At 36.6% G+C, this 20,482-nt stretch overlaps 1 protein-coding gene across 6 annotated transcripts in view; it reads left to right on the top strand.

Moving 5' to 3' along the window:
- LOC124365038 (LIM domain transcription factor LMO4.1) overlaps nucleotides 1-20,482 on the top strand; it is a 388,133-nt gene that overhangs the window by 340,996 nt on the left and 26,655 nt on the right. The window lies entirely within an intron of this gene.

The raw sequence follows: 20,482 nt of genomic DNA, 5'->3' as shown, positions 1-20,482 counted from the left end.
TAGATATAGCACAATATTGTGACAACAGCTAAAGACTTACTTGCCATATGGCCCCACTCCTCAAAATCAAATCAAATCGTTTAATTGCAGTTAACAATATGTATTGCATAGCAAACATAAATTTTCATACCTGATTTTTTTCATTCATCCCACATCAAGGCCACATTTAAACTTACAACATTCAAACATTCACTCCCCATTCATTCCATGCCAATTACGCCCACTTTCGGCGCTGGAGTCAGTTTCCTCATCGCGTGGTCTCCCAGTTGAATGCCAGAAACTCATCAACACTGTAGAAAGCGTTTGACGCCAGGCAGAGTTTGATATGAGTTTTTAACACCTTGGGCGTTGAGGCATTTTAAATTTTGTTCTGTTGTTCGGCAATCTGTTTATAAAATGAACACCTGCCTGCGAAGGCAAATGTTCATAAACCACCGTTCTGTGCATTCCCGAACGGTAGTTATCTCTGCCTCTTGTCTCATATTCATGTATGTCTCGTCCTCTGGTTAAGGCACATTTAGACAAACAATATAAGGTTGATTCTAAGATGTAGAGACATAAAGCGTCGTGGCCAAAATAAATAGTAAATTATAGTTTTGTACGTTTACACTGAACCGACGACGGTGTTGTCATCCAAAAATATTAGTTACCAACATGAAGTTGTGGAGGATCTCTATAAATGTCATTTAATTGTCTTATTTGGTTTCTTTGTAAGGCGCTGATTCTGCATTATACATTTTTAAATTATAATTTTTAAAATTATTTTACCCAATATAGCAGTTTTAGTAGTTGTTCTTTGTAGTTGGCTGTAAATTTTAAATATATATATATATATATTTTTAACTATATTGATGGAAAACTTTTAGTTTACCATATAGCAATTATTATTCTGATAGATTGCTTACAAAATTCAAATATTTTGTATGTATATCACAAAACTACGCTGGTCATGTATTTTCATTCTACTCTATTCGCTTTATGCATACATGACTGGGACGCCTGTTGATCTGAAATAAGAACATTAATAGGTATTTAGTTTGTGGTGTAGAATTCTGAAATATTGTTTAATTTTTTAGAATTCAAAAATTTACCTAAGAAAACTAGATAGTCGGGAAGCATGAAACTATTTAGAATTCATCGTTCCTAATTCAATTCAGACAAAGAAAAGTGGTTTATGATACTTAAGTGGAATTTCGTAACTAAATTTAATTTTTAAGAAGCCAAGTTGGTAAAGGCTACATCAGAACTATTTATTACATAAAGTAACGTACTGGATATATTCCTGCAATAGCAGTAAAGCAATTTCTCCAAATTAACATCGTCAAAAGAACTGAACGCTAAATATTTTTTTAATAAATAGTTTTTATCTATAAATTATACGCTACCACGGACAACCTTTTCGAAAGTAAATCATATTAATTTCGTCAAAAATTATATGAGAAAACAAAGTGTTTACTGTAATGCAAAATATCAGAAGCCTACTTTCACCATCACTCGGACAAGTATGTGTGAAGAGTCATTTTTCCCGCCATTAGTCCCTCCTTACCCTCCTCCTTGGTGAAATTAATGGAAAACGGCTATTTAAATTCATATTTGTCTTAACCAGTCACGGAGGCCGCCGCTATCTCCACAATCGCGGCTCAATTATACTTAATTCATCTCTTATACATAATTCATGTCAGGTAATTAACTTAAATCCCAAAAGACTTTTAAATAAGTGACGTTTAAGTAATTCTTAATGCATAATAATACGGAGACTATCATAATTTGAAGCGGTTAGGAAATGGAATACAAAGAAATGGTTTTATGTAATCTGTAGATAGGCGCGAGTATTAACATATCGCGAATGAATATTAATGCGTATCCTTTACACGTATGTCGGTAAGTCAGCGTCAACAAGCAGTGATAATGGTTCTTTCAGGAAACTGTTGTCTAAACGCAGCGTTGCGTGATACATTGTAAAGAGACGATTTAATATGAGCAGTTAAAAACATAGCAATAGCATTTTTATAGTGGTAAGTATATTAGTAAATATAATAATAATCCTCTTGTTTGTATCGTATAAAAACGCTAAATCTCGATTAACCGGAAAAAGATTAACCGATTGTCGGATTAACCGAATAGATTTTTTGGTAAAAACGTTAACGAACGCTAAATTATGAGTAGTTTATTATTGCGATAAGGTAATACTGCTTTATGTGATTGTGTATATGTAATAGACGATTTTGTACATAATTCCGGATTAACTGGGTTAATCGAGATACTAATGTGCATGTAAACCGTTTGGAAAATGAAAAAGTCAATTTTTTATTTGCTTATTATATGAACCTTACTTTTCAGTTGCGGTCACCTTAAGACGTGTACACATTGCTACTAAACCATCATTTCCGTTGTAAAATACGATTACAATTTTAGTGTTACGGTTATATTTTATTCAAATAACCGTTGATCAGCAACGCTTGTAATTTTATCGCAAGTACAAAAATAAATTTGAAACCTTCAACAATTAAACCTCTGTCTATAACATAAATGTTTACGTGATTCCGAAATAAATAAATTACTTTTTACTAACTTTGTAATGTTTAACGAACATTGTAATGCGTGACACGGGGAAACAAGCGTGCCAGTCTACTTGTAAGAATGATTTATAGGCTACTGTTAGTCCTTGTCCCGTTGTCCGTTATAACCCCTATGACAAGGAGCGTTGTGGAGATTTCCAGGTTCATCATCTCAGGATCTAACAGTGCTGACTGTTCCTTATAGAATAAAAAATCCATTCATTGTGAGGTGAAGCGGTTCAATTGGACGTTGGAAACTAGATCTAATGCGAATGTCAGTCAGAATATCCGAATTTCGCATACCACACTAAACATAACTACGGAGTTTGTTTAAAAAAGTCCAATAGAAAACGTTAAGTAGTGTACCCAATTAATTATCTTTAAAACTGACCCTGGTTATTTATCGTATTTATTCAAGGGCGGTTCATTCTGTTTTTGAGTTCATGATGAGGGATGAAGGTTCTTTAAATTTTTGAAAACAAAGAATTATACGTTTTTATGTTTTTGTATAAAAACACCATTTACACGACGTATTTCCTTAATTTACTCTGTTGAAGCATTTAATATAGTTAATAATTGTCGCTAGGCAATAGAGATTGCTATTATTTACTTATCACAAAATTACGAAAAAGTGCATCGTTCCTAATGATAGGAATGCCGCTGAGCGCAATGTGACGTCATATTTATGTAGGTGAACACTACGCTACGCAGTGGTGAAAGTGAGAGGGGTGGGCGAAGACACTGACGACACTGACAACACAATCTGAGATGTAGCTGGGTGTCGACGCGGTGTTACCCTGAAATAATTACTTAAATGGACCGGCCCGGCCCGACTCAATCGGGCAATGGTATCGACGCGCCGAGATTACCAGAGCCTTTTAAAGTGGTAATCACTTAGGGAAAGAAACGGGAATTAGTCGAATGAAAAACTTCTCCCCCGGCCAATCCTTTTTCCAGGGAAAACACCACTTTTCTTCATTGGGCCGGTTGCGCGGGTTAAGCGGACGTGTTCTGTTTCCTATTACCTCCCCCCTCGCCCCCCCACTCACCCCCGTCTTGCGGTGTCAATCTGTTTATTGTTTCCTAACCACAGGCACGTTCTTCACCGGACCCCCTCCGATGGCTCGGAAGTGTTATCAGGATGTGGGAGGTCAGAATGAGGCGGGTGGGGGCGCAAATTGAGTGTTGTTACAATATAGTCAGTACCAAAGCGATACACGTTGTTGGAGGCCGGGTTCGAGTTCCAGCACAGAGTGTCTACAGTGTTACCAACATTTATTGAGTAGTTGTATTACTTCCATCAACGTGAAGAACGCCGAGTTGTGTAATTATCGGAACTATTCAGTGCTGCCATCTTAGTCGTCAGTGTCGGCTACTTCGTTCCACCCGCATACCACACGCGTGTATACAATCTCGTTATTCGTAATTTATACAGCAACCTCTAAGTCACAGGCCTTTGAGATTTAGAAGAAAAATATGAATTTTTGACATTTAATGTATGGTATGTAGTGATTTAAAACATGTTGAAGGCAAACCTGAAGAAACACGGTATTTCATTTCAAACTTATTATTTTCGAAAGTGACATGTTAATAAAAATGTAATTTCTTATGTATAATGCATTAAAAAAAATCGTAATTGACTTTTAATACATACTATAAACACAATTCATAGTTTGTGCCATTTTTCCATCAGCTGTAAAATTATCTGAGAACCACCAATTTCCTAATAATTCCTCTTGAAGTTGTGATAGAAAACTTCTCTCTTCAGCGGAGTCATCTTAAAAGGGTGTGACTCTGGACATTAAAAAAACCCAACCAAAAAGCGAACTCGCCACATTAAAACCCGTGCAGGTGTAGCAGGAAGGTACTTTTAACTCACACAATACACTTATAACTCGTGTTTTACGTACATTATATATTATAAACAATTTTATTAAGTTAGAAGCATTTGTGCAGAACATGAAAAAACAAGCAAGAGTTTTCAGTCATGTGATAGTGGCTGCACAGGAACGTGGCTTACACATTTTTCAGAGAGAACATTTTAATTATTCCGGAATAACTAGGTTCGTTATTGAAAACTAATTAATAAAGCGAACTTCAGAAACAACAAAAAGTGTTGGGCGAACTCGAAACAAAAACAATTAAAGGAAAAAATGATCCGCGAGCTGGGAAAGAGCGGAGAAACAACCGGTGATTGGATTGGGAGGAAATAACTTGGGCTATAATTGGCGCATTATTCATAATTATAAATAACGTTTGGCGCGGCCGATTGAAGGTAATTGGCAGTATATTACAGGCGGTACTTACATCACCCGCGTGGTAATTGTTGTGTCAAGGCTGTGTGATTAATGCCGAGAGGTGATTCCGCGTCTTTTTGTTAAACAATTGGATAATCGGATTGATTTCATAAAAATGTTTTTCTGTTGTTTAGGGTGTCTTTTATTGCAAACACCTGCATAAGTGATCAGTTCCACTTGAGTATATTGTTCTACCTGCACATTAACGTACCTTACACATTTCAAAACAATGAAACAGCGAAATAAAATATTTCATTGATAATGTTTTAAATATAAAATAAGAAACATATTATAAGTAAAAATTCATTTCAGTTAGTTAGTTTACATTTGAAATAATAAAATAAAATCTTTGACCAGTTAGTTTAACTTTACTCTAATTTGATTTATTTATTAGGTTTTTTTCTGTCGTACAAATACTTAAATTGGATGAATCTAAGTCAAGTTTTATTGTTATACTCACACATTTATCAAATAATTTAAAGAGATCCAATTGAACTTAACTTATTAATATTCATCCAAATTAAGTACTTGTACAACAGAAAATAGGCAATTTTAAAAGTCAAATTAAGTTAAGTTAAATGTAGAACAGGTCAAAGGTACATTTAAAATAACATTTAGTTTCATTTGATTATTTCAAACGTATCTGTGTAACCGAAATAACGTGTATATGATATACAGGGTCAGTCGAAAGTATGGACACGCCCTTATATTAGCCGCTTTAGCTAGTGAAACCATACTTTGCATTTCTTAATAGGGTATGGAAATCTATTTTTTTGTTTCCACACTTTCGCCTAATAAAACCAGTTAACATACCTTTATGGCATAAGACAGGGACCTTCAATTTTCACCATTCCAAATCTTTTACCACTACATTTAAAACGAGGTGTCACTTGATGGGGACTTCCACAAGAAATTTTGAGATCTACCTCAAAATACCCTATTTTAAAAAAGAGGGGAAAAAGTTGCAAAAAATACCTTTTTATATGCTAATAAAATATGCTGAGTTATAGTTTTACTGGTTAAATTCTTTAAACAGATATAATGGTGTTTCAGTACTAGTGGACATAACTAGCTGGACATACGACAGTGAAATTCAGACGTGTCTCGTGTGTTTTACTATTTTCAACGAAACACTTGAGACGAAAGCCAACATTTAGACCGTAACAATGGCCGCTAACTCCGAGGTAGATATCTAAATGTTTTTATGAATGGTTAGCTCCGTGTCTGCCATAGATCACAGGTGTCGTTAACTGCTAGCTGGCAGTTTTATATTCAGCATGAATAGTTTTGGATTGAAAAACATCGGGTCGTTATTTGGGTTAATGATTGTAGGCGGCAGATGGAGCGGTAACGGCTTAATTTCACTCCGCATAAACGATCATGGAGTTGGCTACGGAGGGTGATTAAAACGTACGACCAATGGCCCTTTAAATAATTCCTTGTCATTAATTATTATCACTAATTTAAACATAACGTGCTATTGTACAGTAAAGTTTTTTTCTCGATCTTGCCGTTGTTTAGATTTACTTGTTAGTTTTTATTTGTAGTATTTCAGATGATTGTTAAGCGATCCAAAAATACAACATTTAGATAATGTGAAAAAGATTTATATATATGAGAGACTCCAGGTAGAGTCAATCTATTTTAATTTTTTTTTTTTGTGATTCAATCTATATTGAAAATTAAATCAGGCTATTGCCGCTTATACAATCATATTTACATACATACATATATACCGAGAAACGTGTATGTACACACGGTGTAAAGATATATATATATATATATATATATATATATATATATATATACATTTATTAAATTTGTATAACCGGCGGAGCAAGTACTTTTTGCGATTCAACGTTTATTGAAATTATATATATATATATATATATATATATATATATACATATATCTTTACAATTTATTTAATTTAATTTTTTTTTTGTTAAATCTACACCTTTTACAAGTCATAAATAAATAAAAATATAAAAATCAAAAGTAAAAAAAAAAACATAATAATAATACACGATTTAAATTTGAAGGGCTGCTGTAAATCAAAGAGTAATTAAATTTATCTGAGGCGATTTAGTTGTATTAGTTTTAGAACTGAGTTGGTGAGCCAGTTCTGTTGACAGTATTTTAGGTTAATTTTTATTGATATTCTTAGTCGTCGAATTTGAATAAATAAAAAAAATGTTTGTATGTTTCGAACAGTGTTTTAAAACTCGTTTTTAAAGTATTATAATTATGTTATGTCAAAACGATGGCAAATGAATATTTTTATCTTCAATGTATTGAAGTGTGCGTATATATTCTATGGGAGCAAAGGGTACATGAAAGTTTATAAATAACATTTTTCGAGTGCGATCCATTTTGCCAACCATGGAATAACTTTTCTGTGTAAAATTGCCTTTGAATTTTTTGTCCAATGTACGAGTCAAGTTTGAGATGCTGTAATAATAATAGTTTACCGATATCTCAGTGATATATTTAACACATTGACTCCAGTGTTCGCACAATTTTGTAACGCGGTTCACCGGGACGGCCGGCCATCTGTGGCCTCAGGCCTTCGGCCAAGGCCGCAATCTGGACACCCGGCTGACCTACTGCTATGTTATGTCCTATTGTCTGCTAGTTGTTGCACTCTGTTATTTATGTCATCTGTTATTACGACCGGCTGTTTGTCAAGACAATTTGTTTCCGACGAACGCCGCCGCCGCTCCGCGACGAGATATACGAGCGAGTAATTGAACGGGCGATATTTTATACTTGTACAGTACAAATGTCGAGGTCCAGGAAAAACCAACAGCCATAATCGGGAGTAATGTGGGACTTGTGCAGATCCTTCCAGCGACTCCAGACTGAGAGTCAGTTGACTTCAAATCATATTGCATCTTGTGAGCGTTCGTAATACATTACGCATTGCAGTCGTTATTTCCTACACAATTATACAATACCATCAACATACACGAATAGAAAGGAATGAATATTTCCTATTGTATGTACAATATTTGTGTACCTAATTCCAACATCTGAGCAACATCTTGGCTGAGATAATACTTCATATAAGAAATGAGGATATAATATTAGCTTAAACTTTCATAGTATACGTTTGTCAGTACTTCAATTGGGAAATATGTGAATAACGTTTTTAAGGCAAACACCTGATGATAGTTTAAACACAATCTTTTCATTACTTTAAGTTAACTCTCAATCACAGAGAATTCCCTGGAATTAGGTACTTCGTCTTAAACGTATTCTTTTATAATGACTTAGCACACAGGTCATTTGAATAAAGAGAAGGTATTTTTAAGTTTTTTTCCTTATATTCTAAGGTAATTTTTTATGAACTGTAAGCAATTAATTCCTAGTTGAGGATTTGTAAGGTTCTTTTTTTGTTTTCTTTAATCTGCCATTAGCGTTCTGCAACAGATTTCCTTACTGAATTATGTACTTATTTCATTCACATAGATCAGGGAGAATGGAGCAGAGTTCAGAATCTAGGTGAACACCACAACTCAAATATATTCGGTTTGAGTATTAATTTATTATTTTAGGACCAGTTACTTACGTTTGAGAAGTCAATGCAAGGATTTTTTTTAAGAAAAATAATAATGTCAAACAATATTTATCAGATCCGTTGGTACGTCTTTTTAAAATGCTTCTTTTCTAACACAAATGGTTCTTGGTTAGAATTAATTAATCGGGGTCTAGACTTCCAAATACAATATTAACAAAAATAGTTTTAACGTGGATTTTGGGAGTTATTTTCTTTCTTCTTTTTAATGTAATGTTTTAATTTAATGCTATTAGTTTTCCGAGGCTTTGAAGCGAATGTCATTAAAAAATAATGTTAATTTACCATAATAATCAAGAATAATTTTTTTTTATTAGTTTCATTTATTTATAACAAATTCGACATCAGTAAATTGTTACACGCTAAATAAATTAAAAATTAATATAATTTCAAATATGCGATGTTATATAACTTCTAGTTATCATTAATTTTTGTGTTGTAATTAAATTGTTGCTTACTATTTATATGTATTAAATCAGCTATTGAACTGCCTCCCTTGTTTATCACTTTGGCTTAGTTACAGCTTAAAGAAGTTGACATTATATACTATCTTAAATATGTTTATAACACATTATTTGTATGTTCGAGCCACGGTCGCCCTCTTGAACTCAGCCGATGACTAAGTTATTCCTGTACGGAATATTTGACTTAATCAGTAAGATTGATGAGGGTGAACAGATTTATTCCTGACAAAAATGTATGGGGAAAAATGGTTGTTATAAAAATTCCCAGTATCATTCATTGTGAGGTTGTTTAATGTGACAAAACACTAGTCAATCAAGTGGCAGTATCAGGGCACCAGAGCGATATAGCAGCTTGCTGCAAGTCGCGATAGCATCTCTCATTACGTTGCGGAAATTGCGCTAAACTAATCCAACTTGCGTAAATGCTTTCGCCCTTGCACATTGTGTCGTCGTCGTCGCCAACCTTGACGACAAAAGTACGCCACGTTGTGGCCTTCTTGTCACCGATGTGGCCACATAACTTTATTTAGTCCCTGAGTGATGTAGCAGCACTCACAACTGCAAGTCAACTGTTCAAAGTTCGGGGTTTGTTGAAGACAAAGGTATAGCACGAATAGTTTACACGTGTTATAGAGTAAATTTATCATGAGAATGTTTGATTGTAAAGATAAAAAATCTACACGTGCGGTTCAGGTTTGGTACAATTAAACTTTGAGATAGCTCTAAAAAAACATAAAATATAATTTTTTGTATTGAATATTTGTGCCATCATGCCTTTACAGTTCGACATAGAATTCATCTGTTCCAGTTGTGGCTTCAATAATTACATTTTTTTTTGTTCTGACATTTTAATCAATTATTCCTACTTTGCGAAAATTTTAATTAAAAAAACAGATATCGAAGAAATGCATTTATCACGAAATAGATGAAGTTTTAAAGTTAGAATAATGTTCAAGCAAGCTTCCCGAAGAAAGTATGGCAATTTTTTTCGAATATGGACATCTAATGGAAGTATGTGGGCAGAAGCGGCAAAGTTTTAAAATCAAGGTATTTATTTTGAATCATACATACAAACTCACGGCTGCAGCAGGAAGTACCTTTACCAGGAACACTTGCAGCAGCTGTAAAAGAGAAAACAAGCCACTAGCAAACCTCAAGGAAGGCCTCAAAAAGATTTTGAAGAGTAAATAATTTCACTCGTTTTTACTCAATATAATTTTGAATGAGGAGGAATTTAGATTTATAATACTTAAACTTTGCATCGCACGTATGTGGATATACTTAAAAACTATTTTACATTTTTATTTTTCTTCTTTTTATAAATTGTACATAATGTATAAAAATCCCATGACAGTTATTTTTCACATCTTGAGTTGAAGATAATTAAACTCACTTAACACGATGTGTTATAAAAACTATTTTATTATATTTTTATTTGTCTAATGTTTCATAGGTTCTAATTTGTAACGTGATGTGTTTCTTTGCATTGTACTGTAATAGGTGTTTTTATAATCAGTTTGTATGTTTATTTATAAACGCTGACAATGACACTTTTGTTGCAGTACGTATCCCTGTTTACTTAAGTGGTTTTCTCGAAAATAAAAGGTTAACATTTAATTATTATGAGCGTTATAAATAGGCCTATTATTGCAACCCAATGTCGCTCTCGTTAAAAATATTAACAAAAACAACGATTTCAAAACATTTCTATTTTATTTGATTATTAGTATTTTTTACTGAGTCCCTGTGTTTTGTTAGCTTGTAGCTATTGTAAAAAATGTAATAGATAATCTCCAGAAATGTTTATTATAGTTTGTAAACGTTTTTATTTTAAATAATCGTATTCAAAAACCCTAGAGATGGAAATAATCTAAATATCACATAAGTCCTCAATTAGTGAGTGCTATTTTAAATTCATCACAGTAGTAAAATTGTTGTGAACTTTATGTAAAGGATTATTTTAACGTTTCCGATATAATACTGAGTTATTAAAGTTTTGAATTGAAATGCAAAATTAAAATCATAATGCACTTCTTTACTGGCAGACCTGAAATCATTGATGTTGTGAAGTAATTTTTTATATATGTTGTTAATATGTGTTTGAACAAACTATAGTTTGAAATGGCATCCGAACTATTTAAATACAATAGTACGAGACAATAGAGATATCAGTTACTAGTTGTGATACTAGTTTTATCACAATAAACTAATTTTCTATGCGAGTGTGAAGTTATATATCTCAGGTGTAAATGCATTAAACAACCAGTAACAATATGAGGTACTATACTGTCATTGTATTAAGTCCAGCCTTTTATTTATATTCAGCTTTTAAATATTGATGACGGAGCAAAAACACTTTTCCGTGGCCTGTGGTATTTATTCATAACATACACCTGAATATTTTATATGATTTTACAAAGTTGGTAGTCTTTTAAAGATACGTATTTTCGAAAATTCTGGATCGCATAAATTTTAGGTTGTTTACTTGACAAGATCGCTGGCACGAATGTGAGGATCAATCTCTCGTAAAAGTGGGCTAAATGATGTTTCAACTATTCCGGAATAAGTGGACACCGAAATGGAGAGACGAGCTCTGGGGGGGGGGGGATCTAGACAAAAGGTGCGCTGTGGCGGAATGTGGGCATGATGCTGGATGATGATATGTTGTGATGTGGGAGTGTTGCAGCCCATTATTATAAGGAGATGTGCGTGCAGGCCGTGTGCGGAACCAATGTATGATGATAGTGACTGGCACAGGTACCTCGGGCTCAGGCCACGTCTTCGTCTTGGGGTGTTTGAGCAACTGTCCAGCCTCTCCTTTCCCGTTACATGGAATCGTGTCCAGCAAAACACGGCAAATGATGTGCACATTCGTGACAGTGGTCGTATAAGGCAACAAAAACATTGCTCGTACCATAAATACTCGGTACCCTAGCAATTGACCCGTTATCCTTCATAATTCCATGTGAATCTTTCCTTAAGGAAGTTCCAGGACACTCTGTGGTTGCGGTTTGTCTGTTAGAGGATACAACTGTTTTCAATGTAGTATTGTTGTTTTATATGTTACAAAAATACGTCACCAAAGGCTGCACAGGGCACGATCGGTATTTTTCCCAGCGAAATTGAATTGCGTTGACAAATTGGACAACAAGACGACACGGATGGAATTGTCTCAATTAGATAAAGAACGAATAACGCTATTAGTGCTGCAGGGATGACACTCGTGATCCCGACTAATTTGACGTTTTCCATTTTTTGGCCAAAGTCAGTTAAGGAATATGACAGAGAGCCGAGTGGATTACTGCTAATTAACCGGTCGTACAAAAACGCCCTCATTTCAAACTGCATATCCGATACGGACCAATCAGTCTGTCGGGGGGAAAAGTCGACAAAAAATGGACACGTATCGGTGAAAAAACAACAATATAAACACAGAAACAGGACGGGTTATCCAATTTTCGAGGGGCCGAAAATAATCCAAGCTGTACGGTCTCGCGTTACAGCCTTCATTTCATCAGTCGATAGCACCTGTCACAGTGCCGCAGTCGTATCGGGTTTGATAAGTTAGTTAGGAGCCCGGGGCCGGCCGTACCTACGTAATTAGTTTCTCTTTTCAATTATAAAAATACGGGAGAGTCGAGGCGGCCGCGCCGGTGTACCCCGGGAGCCTTTGAGAGCCCTTTGTACCCAATTAACCGGTGCCTTGACCGACCTCTGAAATTAGTTACACTCGGTTCAATCGCGGGATTTCCGTCCGATCGATTTAACTCCCAAGTCGGAGGCCCAACTTTTAAATGGACCACCCTTTGCGGGGCTCGCGCGGCGCCCCGCCTGAGATAGGTACTACGTGTGGTTCGCTAACTGGAAAACTGTTCAGGTGAAATAACTGCCGACTGAAGTTGTAGTGTACTCCACACACCCCTCCCCCCCCCCAGCACAATGGGCGACAAGGACGTTGGACCGAGCCGCCAACAATTTGTTTGAAACCCAAACTCTTCAATTCGACGTTTTGTTGTTTATCCATCGCCTGTCTATCAAACACATTAATCTGGAGTATTTATTCAATTAGAACACTGTGTTTCAAATTTTGTCGCGTGGAACTTTTGGTTTCTCAACTTTGATACTGTTTAGTTGGCAAACTCCAGTAGCATTTATATGGGCTTTCATTCAACCGAGTGTATTTCGCATGTATCCTTAAATGAGCACACATTTCAGGCGATAAATATATTGAAAAGGTTGCATACTGAAATGCTAGTTTTGTTGTTCAATTCGAACATCGTACATTGTCAAACTGATGAAGTTAAATCATTAGCTATTAGTTTTACGTGTATGGAAGGAATGCATTTTATAGTGTATTGAATAAATAAGGCGCGCCTTCAGTTCGTACAAATACTATTATTGAAAACTGGTTTTCATTGCGGTTCATCAACCAAATTGATTAGAGATAACAATTTCTGTGAATCTCGAAACAAACAATGCTTTCGCAACAATAAAACCGGAGTTTCAGTTTTGTGTTTGCCATAGAGTAGATGTTGATCAATTGCAAGGTAGGTTTGCGCACTTGCCGTTTGTAGCACTGAATATTGTTACATAAATAAAAATCTTTATAAATTGTTGAGGTAAAATTGAATTATTGCTTTCCCGCCGTGGTATTTATTGATAGGTAGTGTCGCTGCCTGCAGGACGTCCCCCGGGGTGGCTCGCCGGGGCCGGCACTGGTCAGCCAGCTACCCTCCGAGTTCCACATCAAAGCGGTTTTCGCCGGAGAAACAATTAGGCGTAGCGGCCTGGGGCGAATCGACCGAAAGAAATTACATAATTAAACGGTTGGCGGGGTCAAAGGGCATGTAAGGCGTGCATAATACAGACGGCCATACAACTCCGCGTCTTATACTGTAATTGGGGGCCGAGCAAACAAACAGTACGGCCGACTCGCTAGCCATACGTGAACAGCGGGCTGTATTGTGAGTGAGCCAGGCTATTGTACAGCTCGCCCGGACGTAATGATGTGTTCACTACGTAAATATAACAAGCCGGTCCGCGGTTCCTTACTGCCGGCTATTGAGAAGCTATTGTGGCACTTTCCAGTTTCCAGAACTGCCGGCCGGGCGTTGTAAACAGACTAATGCGATGTCAACTCACTCACTTCAGTTGTAGTCCGCCCAGGAGTAACGGACGAGTTTGCTCAGCGTGTGGAGGGAAACGTCTATTGCTACAAGTAATTGGGTGACAATATTACAGTGAACTCACTCACTTCAGTTGTAGTCCGCCCAGTTCTCATTCAGGAGTAACGGACGAGTTTGCTCAGCATGTGGAGGGAAACGTCTATTGCTACAAGTAATTGGGTGACAATATTACAGTGAACTCACTCACTTCAGTTGTAGTCCGCCCAGTTCTCATTCAGGAGTAACGGACGAGTTTGCTCAGCATGTGGAGGGAAACGTCTATTGCTACAAGTAATTGGGTGACAATATTACAGTGAACTCACTCACTTCAGTTGTAGTCCGCCCAGTTCTCATTCAGGAGTAACGGACGAGTTTGCTCAGCATGTGGAGGGAAACGTCTATTGCTACAAGTAATTGGGTGACAATATTACAGTGAACTCACTCACTTCAGTTGTAGTCCGCCCAGTTCTCATTCAGGAGTAACGGACGAGTTTGCTCAGCATGTGGAGGGAAACGTCTATTGCTACAAGTAATTGGGTGACAATATTACAGTGAACTCACTCACTTCAGTTGTAGTCCGCCCAGTTCTCATTCAGGAGTAACGGACGAGTTTGCTCAGCGTGTGGAGGGAAACGTCTATTGCTACAAGTAATTGGGTGACAATATTACAGTGAACTCACTCACTTCAGTTGTAGTCCGCCCAGTTCTCATTCAGGAGTAACGGACGAGTTTGCTCTGCGTGTGGAGGGAAACGTCTATTGCTACAAGTAATTGGGTGACAATATTACAGTGAACTCACTCACTTCAGTTGTAGTCCGCCCAGTTCTCATTCAGGAGTAACGGACGAGTTTGCTCAGCGTGTGGAGGGAAACGTCTATTGCTACAAGTAATTGGGTGACAATATTACAGTGAACTCACTCACTTCAGTTGTAGTCCGCCCAGTTCTCATTCAGGAGTAACGGACGAGTTTGCTCAGCATGTGGAGGGAAACGTCTATTGCTACAAGTAATTGGGTGACAATATTACAGTGAATTACTTGTGGTTGCCTTGTGTATTTTATGTTGAGTCCAATGGGAAGTTTTTTGTGCTCTCACCCAAGCAAACATTGTACATGACTAAAAAAAATAAACATTCTGTGGTGGATTTTTGTGTTTTTACCTGTATCTATAACGAACAGTTTTTAATATTTGGTTTAAAATATTAAACTTCCGTCTGGACAAAGGATTCTACGTTTTAAAATGTAGGCACTATTATACATTTGCATTGTACAACGAGATTATTAAATTGCGCGTGCAAGTGAATTACGGTATGTATTACTGCAATTAACACAGCACGGTAATTGAGAAGTTTACAAAAATATTTTATGAAATGGGATATAACATTTGTAAAAGTATAAAAAAATACAACTGTTTAAGAAGTGATTTCAATTGAATCGTTTAAGTCTTTTCCAAATTGGCTTCAGGTGTTCCCAGAAAAGGACATACTGGTCCAGGATTAATATCGGGCGTAGTTCATTTATCGACGGTGAGCGTAGGAAGGGAAGGATACCGTCCTTGTAGTACAAGTCGGAAATCTGTATCTGGTCGTGGGAGGGGGGCACACCGTCAGGGGTCGGGAGGGGAGGGGGCCACTCAAACTAATGAAACAGACTAATCCCCCGCCCCGCCTCACCCTGCCCTTCATAAGCGATGAATAAAGAAATGCACCGGGCTTATGTTTCTCCGGCAGAATTAAAAACCCTAAATCTACGCTTTCGAGTTAATAGAGGCTAACTGCAGCCTGTAAATATTAGCCCGGCCGGGATTAGACTAATAAGGCATTGGACGTCGGTCTCCTCGCAAACAAGGTTAAGCAAATTCTATTTTAACCCCTCACCTCCCCCTAGCCCCCCTCCCCCTCAGCGGCCACAGTCCTCCCCGAATTCTACAAATACTGTTTGTTTTGCTTCAATTAACTTCTGTTTCTTTATTGTTAACAGTTTTAATATTCGTCGCGTTTAAATCCACTCCGGTTCCGTTTAACCCGATCGTCCTCGCCGCGCCGGGACTTGTGTGTTCCGAGGATTTCACCAGGATCACCTATTTTTAGAGTTGTGCTGCGCCCGGTTTTATTTTATTATTGGATTAAACACTATTTTCCTCTTTCCTTAGTTCGACATAAAAAGGTTGGTATCGATTGGTAGGGTTTTCTCGTTATCGCCCTGCGATTTTGTTGGTCACGTGTGCATCATGTTGAAGTTAAAATTAAAATTAATTAATGTATGGAGAAAGGACGAGGAAGATTTGCCATACAAATAATTGAGGGTAGTTTATCTCAAGTATGTCTTAGTCATTCCATCTCCGTTGACAGTGTGTGGAGTTGAAATTGAGATTAAACTACTATTATTAAAACTTATTATTAATCTTTTACTTCTCAAATATTGTTGAGCCCCCCCCTCCCACGCTATTCTGCAACCTATCAATATAGTGTTTATTAATTGATCAGAACAATAGGGAATATCTTAATATTAGCTTTATAAAAGTGTACACATTAATGATCATTATTTTATAGCAATTTGCTTCTAAGTGGAGTTTTCTCTGCTCCTCGGACCAATTTATTCGTAATTTGATGCAAAACTAAGGCGGTTTTTTGTTAATTTGTTACTCACGGTAAAGAAACGCCATCAATCACGGGGTTAATGTCACGGTAGGCCTCCACTTAACTCACCCAAATCATCGACACATCCGGTCGTTCTTTATGCGCGTTGTTAGGGATATGTGCTCGGCCGCGCTCAAGTTATTTCGCTTTCCTTATTAAAATAACAACCCGTGAAGTGAACTAATGTCTTTGCGTGGTCCGTTAATATGTAGGGACTATATTACTCTGCGTGGAATGTGTTATTGAGTCTTTAGGACTGATGAAACCTTCAGGGAATCAGGTGTGAATTTCTTAGCCAAATTTAGGGTTCGAAGCCATGAAAATATTGTGGACGCATAAACACACCTAATTTATTTTAACTAATAACCATGGAGAACTAAAAACTATACTAATCCATATTATTTGTAAGTCTCAAATAATGCCAGTGCTTTGTCACTCAAACTAATGTCGTTGTGGTTTCATTTTTTATTGGTTAAAAAATCTATCTGTTTTTTTTTGCAATTTCGTAATGAATCTGATTCTGGATCACTTAGATACGGTGTGTCTCTCTCACTTTTAAGGTTGTAGTTGAAGCTATCAAATATTTAACGGGGTGCAATAAATGTTTAGTTGGGAAATATGTTTTTATTTTAAACTCATAGCCCTAGAACACAAGTTTCCTAGTGACAAAAAAAGTAGAAGCGAGCTTTTTTGACCGCTCCCTGAAGAATTACAGCACTTGAAGTAGGAAACGTACTGAATCGTGATATCAAGAACAAATAAAAACGGCTGAAGATAAAACGTGTACAGTATGTACATAATAGCTCCAGGGAGAAAAATATTTTTATGATTAAGGCTTAAGGGAATTCTATTTATTTTAATATAGTTTAAGAAAACGACGTTTTAATAACATTTTTTAAGAAAACTAAATGTTGTATGAATAAAACCTGTATGAGAAAATACGTCCCTAAGATCGGCGGACTAGTACAATTTACTTGCGTCGTGGCATTCTCTAGGTGCAGATACCGATGAGAGGAGCGACAAAGGGAAATAATGGGACAATAAGTATGAATAATAATAGAACATATAAATATGCTACATAAACGAGGTGGAAGAGACGTGCAAATAAGTGTTAATGAGGTAGCCAAATTTAATTGGCATACTATAAGTTACAACACGGCCGCAGTACACCACGCAGTAATCACGACCACAGAACTTTGAGTTACAAACCACAGTGTGAGTTACATGAGGTAGCCAAATTTGAGTTACATCACGACCACAGAACTGTGAGTTACATCACGGCCGCAGTACTTTGAGTTACATCACGACCACAGAACTGTGAGTTACATCACGACCACGGAAACTTTGAGTTTGAGTTACGACCACGGCCGCAGTGGTGCACTTTTTTACATCACGACCACAGAACTTTGAGTTACATCACGACCACAGTTAGTGAGTTACATCACGACCACAGAACTTTGAGTACATCACGACCAAAGAACTGTGAGTTACATCACGACCACAGAACTTTGAGTTACATCACGACCACAGAACTGTCAATTTACTTGCGTCGTGGCATTCTCTAGGTGCAGATACCGATGAGAGGAGCGACAAAGGGAAATAATGGGACAATAAGTATGAATAATAATAGAACATATAAATATGCTACATAAACGAGGTGGAAGAGACGTGCAAATAAGTGTTAATGAGGTAGCCAAATTTAATTGGCACCACGGCCGCAGTACTTTGAGTTACATCACGGCCGCAGTACTTTGAGTTACATCACGACCACAGAACTTTGAGTTACATCACGACCACAGAATGTGCCGCAGTGGTGCACTTTTTCTCTCTGTCTTGATGCCAGAGTTGACCCAGTATCACGGTAATTATTAGTCCTACCAATACATATACAGGAAAGCTTCTGATGTAGCCACAGACAACTCGGGCCCATCGTAATATAAGTTAGTGGTTAAGTTCGATTGTACAATCGTTTTATGTGGATTTCCTAGAAATCTGCCTATTGCGATCGCCCTCATGACGTAATTTCCGGGAAATGTTTTTTCTTTTTCTTTTTTCCGATCATGACCACCAGTATTCGAAACCACCACAATACGAACATTTATATTCATATATGGGTCTGTGCAATATAACACGAGCTTGTAAACACGATAATTAACATGATGTTTAAAATATATAGACAACACTTTGTACAAAGGCAGTACTTTTACATCGCTTAGATGAGTTCACTAGTCAATCCTAAGCAATAAAAAGTTTCAAGTGGGCGTTGATTCGCATTCATTCAAAAACTTTAAACTCAACTAATCCTCAGCATAGGCTCAAAACGTTACATTTTAAAAATATAGTAGATTTACAAAATACAATTTTATTTTTGTACTTTTTTTGTTATCTCGTAAGGTTTCAAGACGCTGGCCATTCAAAGTTTGGATAAAGAATTATTTATTGTGCGTTATGGCGCAAAAAAGATTACGTTATATTGGAATGCTCTGGCCATTTTCATAAGTGTTCGTTCTTACGTGTGTTTTGATCTATCGTACTATATCAAGGTAGCCGACATACAAAGTTTTAACTAGTATACAACTAGGGACATAATTATGAACACGATAACTTCCGTAGTTTTTATAGATTCTAGAAACTAACTGTGGTAGAGATAGTATTCACAAATAGCTTGGTTGAGTTGAAGGAATACGTGCCATCATGGAACTCGATGTTGCCTATATAGAAATGAATCTTCAACCATTGGTTATTTATTCGACATCGAGATATTCTCCTGAGTAATAGACTTTACTAACGCTCAGCCAAATTGACGAATATTTTACACCGTTGAGCTCCACTTTCCTTTGTAGAAGTGCAGGATCATTCAACATTTCGAGTCTGTAGTTCAATTCCTCCTGTAGACCATATGAAGCTTTTCTGTCAGCCTATTAATGTAACATGTCAAGCTGAGATAAGATTTAAACATAACTGACAAGTTGTACAATCTTAATTCATAACCATTTTATAACAATGTGCGTTTCAAAACTAGGAAGAAATTTAATTCAAATTCTTTAACACGTAATATTTTCTTTGAGGATTCTTTGATTATAGCTCATTCTCAAAATCATACGCTCGTATATCATCATCATCATTTTGCCACATATCATGATATAGGCCTACACATAAAAATATATTCTGATATTAGTTTATAAATAATCGATTTCTAACTATTATTTAATTAATTATCCAGCCACATTTTAGTAAACAGCAATGTTAGTTTTAGATCAAATTAAAATAGTAGTGAAAAGTAATTTGTTCGATTTCTTAATACTTTTAATGGTATTGATAGTGGACCATATGGTAACGTAAGGTGAATATAGGCGTATTGTACCCACGGAAGAAGGATCGCAGGATACGAAGTTAGGGAAACATAACGGATTGATGGCAGGGCAGCCAACCGTTTCGGTAAATTAGAATAAGAAGATCCGGCCCGTTCACATAAACTCTAAAATTCCCCTGAAATTGCCTTTTAGACGGCCGCCAATTTCATTTAATTAACTTTCTTATGAGTCAATTCAGTTTAAAACGATTAACTTAAATGAGATGGTCAACAATTTATTGTCGGGAGTCGTTTTAATTTGTGTGGATAAATTAAAGGTTGTAAATTACCCGGAGCATTGTTCGTCCGCCGCGCCGCCGTGCAGCGCTATAGTCGCGGGCGCCATCCATCCTTCTCTTATTTGGTTTGCAAATTAAATGGGATCGCAGTAAGATGATGTCGTCTTCATCCGTTATGTTCGGCAGATACTTT

This window comes from Homalodisca vitripennis, chromosome 6 (assembly GCF_021130785.1).
Source record: "Homalodisca vitripennis isolate AUS2020 chromosome 6, UT_GWSS_2.1, whole genome shotgun sequence".
Taxonomy (NCBI): Eukaryota; Metazoa; Arthropoda; class Insecta; order Hemiptera; family Cicadellidae; genus Homalodisca; species Homalodisca vitripennis.
The sequence above is the reverse complement of the archived record's forward strand: the minus strand, read 5'-3'. Positions and strand labels throughout refer to the sequence as shown.